The sequence below is a fragment of the Sycon ciliatum genome, chromosome 3, assembly GCF_964019385.1.
Source record: "Sycon ciliatum chromosome 3, ocSycCili1.1, whole genome shotgun sequence".
In the NCBI taxonomy this organism is placed as follows: Eukaryota; Metazoa; Porifera; class Calcarea; order Leucosolenida; family Sycettidae; genus Sycon; species Sycon ciliatum.
In genome coordinates, this window is record NC_088645.1 from 31,110,305 (window position 1) to 31,120,016 (window position 9,712).

A 9,712-nucleotide genomic window follows, 5' to 3' on the forward strand; every position below is an offset into this window, starting at 1 on the left:
GCGCTTCGCCTGTATTAGCACGGTCTTGGTGGAAATCAATGCGGCATGTATGATATCTAGCACGTATTTTTTCTTGCCCTGTATGGATGTATTGGTTGAAAAAATATAAGCACGGTCTCCAATATAAGCGCGGTCTCGAATATAAGCACAGGGTAGAGGGGTGTTCAAAAAATATAATCACGGCGCTTATAATAGAGAATATACGGTATTTTCGCACCATGCCACAATGACGTCACACATACATTGGTATGGGGCGTGGCTAAAATTGAAATATCTCAAGAACGCTTTCTCGTAGAGACTTCGGACCAAGACCATTCGACTCAGCGCCCGAAACTCTACAGGCTATCAAATTTTCATTTTTTCGTGGAGTTCCCCTTTAAAAACAAAAAAGTCCTGAGCGTGTTTCTAAGATTTAAAAACGCCAAGTGTTCTGCTTGCTGCCAGCTGGACCCTTTCTCTTCTTCTTTCTTTTGTAGTTGTGTGGTTATTGTGTGAGTGTATAATTATGCAGGAGTCCGCGGTCATGTGAGGGGGAGTGATAAATGGAAGTTTCCGGAGGAGGAAGGAGGAAACTGTAGTTATCACCAACCCTCACCGCACCCAGCTCACGACGCTACGGCGTGCGACCTGAGCTGGGCGCCCTGCCGTGCAGTATGGAACTGTCCTCAAGCCAGTCACGTATTTGGCAGCCCAGTGAGCTGTCTACCGGATCCCAGCGTTTAGAACCGCCAAATGCGGCAGGGCCAGTCTCAGGCTGGTCGCGTAGGCGGCAGGCCGGCGGGGTACGGCAACTCTGCATTCGCATTTGGATCACCGAAGTGATACAGGTGCTTCCACTGCACCCTGTGGCGCATCAGGGAGGCACCTGGGGCCCAGGCAGCCCGCCCGTAAGCGCACCACCGTATCAGGTATGCGCAGGTGGAGCAGCAGAGCAAGATGTGTGCCGGACACCCGGCGGTACCCACCATCATCCGGTCGACTTCATGGTTGTGCGACTTTACACAGCCGGCACTCATTACTTGCTATTGCTTGCAGAAGGCCAGGATTTTTTTGTTTTCGCTCTTTCCCTTCCTCCAGGCACGGCTTCATGTTAGAGCAGTAAATAGCAGTTAGGAACTCATCAAGCTGGACTCAGCGTGTCAAGTTTGGCATAATACAAGAAGCGCGCTATCCCTAAACAGTTGTGTGGTTATTGTGTTAGTGTATATGCAGGAGTCCGCGGTCACGAGGGGGGGGGGGAGGAGTGATAATAGGGAGGTTCTGCTATACGTGAAACGTAGAGAAATCACGTAGAGAGCAGGTGTCTGGGTTAGAGTCTACGGCTTCGCGTGTTTTGGCTCCAGATTTCTACGCAGAGATGGGGTTCTCTACGTTGTGGCACACGCAGAGAAAATGCTTACGGATTTACTGGGTATCGAACAACTGCATGCAGAAAACTGCCAAATATGGAAGGGAAATTCCCAGTACACATTCCACGTGACTTCTCTAGGTGAAGCGTAGAGCAGAACAGCATTTCTTTACGTTACGGGAACGCGAAGAAAGTTCGCGTGATTCTTTGCGTCGCGTTTGCAAAACGTAGAGCAGAACCTCCCCAGTTAAACTTTTATCTCCACGTAGATTATTTCCGTAGTTTTATCAAATTTGTTGGAAGATTTGATATGTGTGCGAACTAAACCCGAATCCTGCCAAGCAAAGTTCCACGTCACATCGCACGTGTAACTTAACCTCTAAAAATTACACACAACGTGAGATTTGCACCACGTTGTGAAAAAAGACAAAAAACGTGCACTCTCTAGTTACACCAAAAAGCGCGAAACAAGACTTGATTTTTTACGCAGCTCTTTTAGAGCATGGTAATCATCATGTGCGTGTTTTGAAAATTTGAAATACCCACGGTGAAACATTCAAAAATGCAAACGTGCCTGTCGTCGATTGAAGCTGTGTGAACCCACAGAGTCACTTTTCTCGTATGTCACTCCCTGTAAAACGTGCAAGTGCCTGTCGTGTGAATACCCCATGAGGGTTATACGCCGTGGTTGGTTATAAAAACCCTGCAATCACCACTCCAAAGTGATCAATAGGGAGGTTTCGCTCCACGGAATTACGTAAGAAAATAACGTAGAAACTGCACGTAATTTTCAAACGTGAAATTCAGAGCTGTTGGGTTTCGCTCTACGTGATTTCTCCACGACTGCTAAACATGCCTTGTTGCTTTGGAGACGTGTTGGCTGCATGTGCCCACCGCATGCACCACGAACCGAAACCGCGTTTTCCATCGTATTTTGCATGTGATGTACGGTGTGTGTAGATCTACCTTGTGTTTCGCGCGGCTTGAACTTTGCCATGGACAAGTCCTGAAAATGCAAAAAATATTTCAAAAAGTCCTACGGAGGCCGTAACGTAGGAAACAGCTTTCCAACGGAAATCCGTAGAGAGTTTTACTTATGAAAGCGGCCCTCGCTCCCCGGCGTGGACGACATACGGATTTTCATACGTAATTACGTAGAGCGAAACCTCCCTATTGGCTGCCCCAGCCATGTACGAGTTGCTTGGAATAAAACTAATGATAGGGAAACTCCCTATAAACCACAACACAACCGCTCACATAAATCTCGAAGTACTAGTACCCGATTTTTTTATAGCAAACTACTAGCAACAGACTTGGAGGCGAAATGTAATAGTGCATTGAGAATTATACTTATTCACAGATACCAGTGGAATTGAATCTACGATAGGCACCACGTGTTGTAAGAATGCTCACTCCAATATGGATGAAAATCAATTATTCTTGCTGAGTGCAACGATATTATTGTATCAACAAAAGTATAGACTCCTAATGACAAACTAACGTACTCGGAGGCAAAATGTAACAGCGCACAGAGCATATACTTCTTCACGGATTTCAGGGGAATTACATCTACGATAGGCACTATGTGCTGTAAGAATGCTCTCTCCGATCAATGGACAACCAACTGCGTTCTAGCTGAGTGCAGCGACATTAATCAACGAAAGTACAGATTGGCGATTACTAATTAACAGACTCGTGCATGCTTCAATTCAATCAATGCTAAGTTTCCTTATCAATATTTCCTACCAATATATCCTTAGGCCAAGATTAGCTTCATGCAAGTAGCATCAAAGTACAGAGAAGTACCAACACGAAATGAAATCAAGGCATCAGGTGACATCGTGTGAAATGCGTACTGATTATTACCTCTTACAGTCATGCATAATAATTGTGTATAGGTGTGTTGACATATGCATGCATGTGTATGCGTGGTGTAACACTACAGGAATGCTAACAATGACTGGAACTGGCCGTCAGCTTTTTCCACTTGCTAAGGCTTGTAGAAAGTCTTCCCACTGTTCCAGCGCTGCAAACAAAATGAACACAACACATTGCCCCTGTCTCAATGCAAGTTGGTATTGCTGTATTTTATAAGATCCTGATGAACAACTCTTTTCAAGGGCAGCTCCACCAGCAGTACTTTAAGGGACTGTGCTACTGTTCCAGTTTGCATGTTATTTTGTTTACTGTACTCCATTATGAATTTATGTTCAGTATCTAATGGCATAAATCCTGTCATAAACTTATACTGGAGAGATATTCATATACTAACAGTTAGTAAACTGAAGAGCAGTATTTTCCAGTTATGCTAGGGTCGCCCGTAATTTTCGGGAAAATTCCGTCCTGATGCAAAAACAGCGGGTGGCTGGTCAGGTACGCGGGCGGAATATTTTTTTCGCATTTATTCTTACACCTGGTGCACTATGTTCAGTAGTGTAGGATGGATTGTTGCAAATAGCAGTCTTTCACTATGACGTAGAACACGCATGGGCAGTAGATCAACTGACCAACTTGTACCCCACACACAGACGTGAGATCTTACTTTTATATACCGTATTTTTCCGGTTGTAAGTCGACCTTTTACGACTTAAAATAGACGGAGAAAGGGTGGGGGTCGACTTACAACCGGGATTCGACTTATAACCGGGAGCTATCTGTATCTTACAAAAAATGATCTGCACTGCATGCACAAGTGCACCATGTGTACACATTGTTGCCAGTTTATTGGCATTTTTTGAAGGATTGGGACGTTATACCCTCCATTACCAACCACACAACAAGCCGACCTGTTTGGGAGCTATTACGCGTTGTATTACCAGGAGATAGGCAACAATTGCCGCATACAATAATGCAATATTCTGGTCCAATGCCAGAGCTAGTATTGCAAGCACCGCTGTGCGTTAGTATGGCCAATGCCGACACTAACTGGGGCAACAATTGCCCGGTGAGAATTCAGACGTGTCAATACACGAGCATGCAGTAGGGATGCACTTGTGGGCGAATATAGGCGCACTTGGCTCAATGCCGGCCTGACCCACGATCCCTACTGTTGAATTCAGATGTGTCAATACACGAGCATGCAGTAGGGATGCACTTGTGGGCGAACGTAGGCGCACTTGGCTCAATGCCGGCCAGACCCAGGATCCCTACTGTTGAGTTCAGATGTGTCAATACACGAGCATGCAGTAGGGATGCACTTGTGGGCGAATGTAGGCGCACTTGGCTCAATGCCGGCCTGACCCACGATCCCTGCTGTTCTCCCTTACGGGATGGCTTAAATGATGCACTTGCGAGCGAATATAGGCGCACTTGGCTCAATGCCGGCCTGACTCACGATCTTTACTGTTCTCCCTTTCGGGATGGTTTTGAATGGAATGCTAGTGGGAGATAATGGGGTGGGTGGTGGTGATCAGAAACTGGCCGCGATAGTCAAACAATTTGACCGTCAGCACAGCAAAGCGAAGAGCAAGAAACAACAGCATGGCGAATTGGAGTAATGCGCATGCTCCGCACAGTACCGTGCGGAAACGCGGGAATTCGGAGTGCATGCATGTTATGCATGTACAGTCAACTTCGCTAATAACGACTGCGGATATAACGACAATTCGCGAATAACGACCGAATTTCCATGCCCAGAGCAAAGTCCCATCTAACTGTATACATTTAACTTCGGATATAACGACTATCTGAATAACGACAATTCGCGTATAGCGACATGCTTTTAGTGCCCCAAGGTCATATTCACTGCTTGAATAACGACTTTCTGGGTTTTTGACAGCTATTTCAAGTACAGTGTGCAGTACCTGTCAGTCAAGTACAATCATGTACCTGTCATGCAGAAGTACCAGAACCTATGGTGACGGATATTATTATAAAGGCACACATGCAAGAAAATGCAGCCAAGGGGGGGGGGGGGCTTTTTCTTCCTTTTTTATGTTGGCTTCAAAATTGTTGGATTTACCAGCACACCTACATATATATGTATACAATGTACATGTAGTTGTACATGACTGTACAGTAATCATCATACATGTACATGTCTAGTCTCTGGCCCTGTAGATGGCTCAAAAAGGCATATTTTTCAATTGATTTCCCTTGCATATTGAATTTTTAGTTCCTTTCAACTGCAATATGAAAATAAAGTACACATTGACATAGAGCAAGAAAAGAGCTTGATTTTGATATGCATGTCATACTATACAAAATATGGGTTCACATACATTCAAATGGGACTTCGGTTATAAGGACACTTCGCGAATAAGGACACTTTTCTGATGCCCCGCCGAATGTCGTTATTGGCGAAGTTGACTGTACAAGTGTTGCTTATGGCAAGGATGTTGGTGTGTTGCTAACTCCACTGACCGTGCCATGCACGGAAACTTATAATTAAGTAATGTTGACATGTTGACATGATTTTTTGATGTGTTAGTAGCAGGAGGTGGTTTGTAGTGCTTCTTTGGGTGAACACTTTAAAACGCAGAATTGAGAACTCCGGATACGGGGGTCCACCTATAACCGGGGTCGACTTACAACCCGTAAAAATAAGGTACTTAAATGGACGCAGTTTGTTTAAAATTTTCTAATTGGTACAAGAACGGGGGAAATAGAAACAAGTAATGGGAAAGAGAGGAGGGGGGGCAGTGGGTCATACACAACTTTGCATAAGGACGGATTTTTAAGGTAGCTCAATTGGGTGTCACAAACTGGTCTTCTCTGCATCCTTCTGTGCAGATCATGAGTGGAGACATTATTACTTTCTGCGGCTCATGGGTTCGAGCCCGTCATGAGCGACTTTTTCTTCTTCTTTTTCCATGTTTTTTGGAATGACATACCACATTTCCGAATTGAAAGGAGGTTCTACAGCAGGAATTTGCCCAAATACCCCCTATAGCCTTTTCTCTTTCCTCCTGAGTAAGGGTGTGACTTGACACGCAATAAGCTGCAAAACAGCGACATTATTGTTATTTCACCATGCTCACAATGACTTTTATGCGAACACAAATTGGGGAAGCTATGGAAGATTGCAGCAGGTGATAGTTCTGAAATTTGTTGTACAAAGTAGGCCCTATGGACAAAATCACACAACATGTCCTTAAAATCTCATAATCTGATATTTTTTATAGCGGCATACGGTAAAAAAATTCACGGTTCACGTGAGGCTTGGCTGGACGCCTAGTTGTTCGCATCCGCAGGAATGCCACCACCCTCAAGGATCAAAGCAGGAACACCACCACCCTCAAGGATCAAGGCAGGAACACCACCACCCTCTAGGATCAAGGCACAGATGCAGCTCATAAAGCGATAGGAGGTAAGTAGATCAGAGCGACCCACAATGTGGTCAAAGACAAAAATTCCATTCACTGCATCCATGTTTCCCTCGTGCCAGGCCACGAGTTCCCAATTAACTGTGGGCCGCAGCACGGAATGAGGCAAAATTTCCTTGTCAGTTTTGTGCGATTTTGTAGCACTCGATGACTATATTTGATTTAATTTATTTTAATCATAACTCGTAACATTTTCTCCTTTGTTTTTATCCATGATTACTTTAACTCAACATCCGAGTTCAAATCTATTAGCTAGATGCACCTTATTATCTAATTATTTCACTTTTTTTACTAGTTCCTTCCCATTTTCGTACATTTTCTTTTTCAGTTCCTCCATTGTTCGTCATCTTTCTGTTCCCTATTCAATGAAAAATCCGTCATTTATGAACGACCCAAAGACCACATTCTATGATTCATGATTCAGATGACGTAGACTAAAAAACATCACCGCGTCATTGGTTTTATCAAGAGTACATAACCCCCCAGAGTGTGCAACGCCTGATCCAGCTCTGCATTGGGTCTTGGTCGATCGTAATTGGATCTTCTGATGTCATGCGTGCACTCCATACCAGCGCAAGGCCGGTCTCGAGGCAAGGCACCATTGTTTTTAATCCAAGAGTACCCGTGACTCCCCGGGTTCCGCTCAGATGCCTAGTGTACGGTATTATGACCCCAAGATCCGATTCCGCTCGACCAAGACCCTATGCAGAGCTGGACCAGGCGTTGCACACTCTGGGGGTAATGTACTCTTAGTTTTATGCAATATGGATGCACACACACACTCTGGTTTATGCACTCTTGCTGTTGCCTGTTGGCTTGTCAAATCTATACTAGTGCAAACTAACAGCATGACGGCGCATAGGAGTTTTCGGATCATTCTGCAAAGCAGATTATTACAAAAGTTATCTGAAATGATAAAGGTACACAGTTCCAAATAATCTACGTGGAGATAAAAGTTTAATAATAGCAATGAAAAGTATGAATGCCGCAGACATCACCACGCAACATGACAATTTGTTCAAGGTTTGGTTTTGTGTGTTTCCAAAATCGATTTTCACGTTGCGATCATCAGTGGAAATACGCAACTAAAGAGATCAAGGGAAAAACAAAGGTTAAAAATCCAAAAAAGTGTGACACATGACGGGTAACTTGTGGTAAGTATTACAAAAAGTGAGAACTAAAATAAAGAGTAAGTGTGACAAACGGGCATGAACAGTGCAGAAACAACTCATGAACACGGGGTGCAAACTCACGAAAATAACCTAAGTGCTAAAACATGTTCTTTTTGCTTACACAAATCGGGCTTATGCGTACGAATACAAACAGCTTCAAGGACCTTCAACTGCTGGACATAACGGGCACGACACAGTACAGAGAAGTGGGAATCATCATACACACTCAAACAATCGGGACGAGATAACAAATGCAAATACACAGCTGACTTCTTACGAATTTCACCCTCATCAGCTCCATCACCTTCCCTGCCACCTGACTCCTCCTCGTCCGTTTTATCACCATCACCACCAGCCGTCTCACCGTCATCCGCCTCGTCTTCATCCGCCGCCTCGTCATCACCCGCCTCGTCGTCATCTGTATCCTCGCCGTCATCCGCCTCGTCGTCATCTGTATTCTCGTCATCCGCCGCATCATCACCCAACTCATATTCACCACCAGTCAGTCGTCTGATACCATCCATGTTCTCCTTCCTACGTCTGTCCCGTGCCACTGTCCTTACCTCATCTACGTCCCGAGATTGTGTTCCGTTTTGCCCCCGGCTTCCGGTCTCCTTCGATGCTCCGCGTGGGCCTTGGCCATTCCTAGCATATATTTCGGTTGAATAATTGGCGGTCGACCTCCGTGGTCTCTGGACCCACGGATCAATCGCCGGAGGGTGCTGCGGTGTCCGCACAGCCGGATACTGTGTCAAAGAAATGGGCTCAATTTCTGTGATTGGCGGTACTGTTGTTGTTGCCAACTCCTCCCCAACCCCAGCCACCAACGGCACTGGTGGTGGCTCCGGCGGCGGCAAGGGCAACGGTGGAGAAGGCACATTCGGCATTCCTCCTGCCAATAACAAGAAGGAGGTAGTACTCACGGAGTTTGAATTATTCTACAAGAAGCTTCAGCAGCTCAAGCCCGTGTCTGATGCCCAGCAGGCTGTATGCACTGCCAGTATCAGAGCGGTTGCGGAAGAACACGCTGCAAAACCGCCGGACCGCAGCAAATTTTACCTGTCCCGTGAACACCTCAAAGTCCGACGTGAACTCAGTAACAATCATGATATCTTAATTACCAGACCGGACAAAGGACGCGCAACGGTCATAATGAGCCGAACAGAGTACATATCAAAAATGGCGGTAATCCTGAACGATGACTCCAAGTTCGTGAAACTCGGACCAGTTTCCACTCATGATAATACAACAAAAGTAGAGAAACGCCTGATAACATACCTAAAGAAATTGAAAGCTGAGAAAGAAATTTCGGTCTCAGAGTTCATGAGAATCAAGCCAATAGGCTCCGCCCGCCCGCGACTCTATGGCTTGCCAAAGATCCATAAGCCGAATTGTCCATTACGCCCAATATTATCAATGGTAGCATCCCCACAGTACAAAGTATCGAAGTGGCTCTGTTTGATGCTTGGAGCTGTGCAAGATTATTACTGTAAGAACATTGTCAGGGATAGCTTCCAGTTTGTAGACCTCATTCGCACTCGCCAGATTCCCGCTACAGCGCACATGTGCTCATTTGATGTGGTCAGTTTGTTCACGAATGTACCGTTGGAACAGACCATAGATATTTGTGCGGATGTTCTCTATCACAATAACTCTGTTGACACGCCATGGCTGCCTGAGTCCTCCTTCCGTACACTGATGTCTCTTGTTACTACGGGCGTTGAGTTTTCATTTGATAACGTGATGTATAGGCAGGTGGATGGGGTAGCCATGGGATCACCATTAGGTCCAGTGTTGGCAAATATATTTGTTGGCTACTGCGAATCTCTTGTGGACCAGTCACTGTGGCCGGAGTTTTACGTTCGTTT

General features: G+C 45.3%; 1 protein-coding gene across 1 annotated transcript in view; it reads right to left on the reverse strand.

The window, feature by feature from the left end:
* Window positions 1–2,623: 2,623 nt before the first annotated feature.
* The window catches only part of LOC135811971 (mucin-5AC-like), a 134,341-nt gene continuing 127,252 nt past the window's right edge, over window positions 2,624–9,712 (reverse strand). Inside the window, exon 19 of the mRNA XM_065325245.1 lies at window positions 2,624–3,374. The gene's annotated coding sequence lies outside the window, so the exon portion shown is untranslated. The remainder of the gene's footprint in view (window positions 3,375–9,712) is intronic.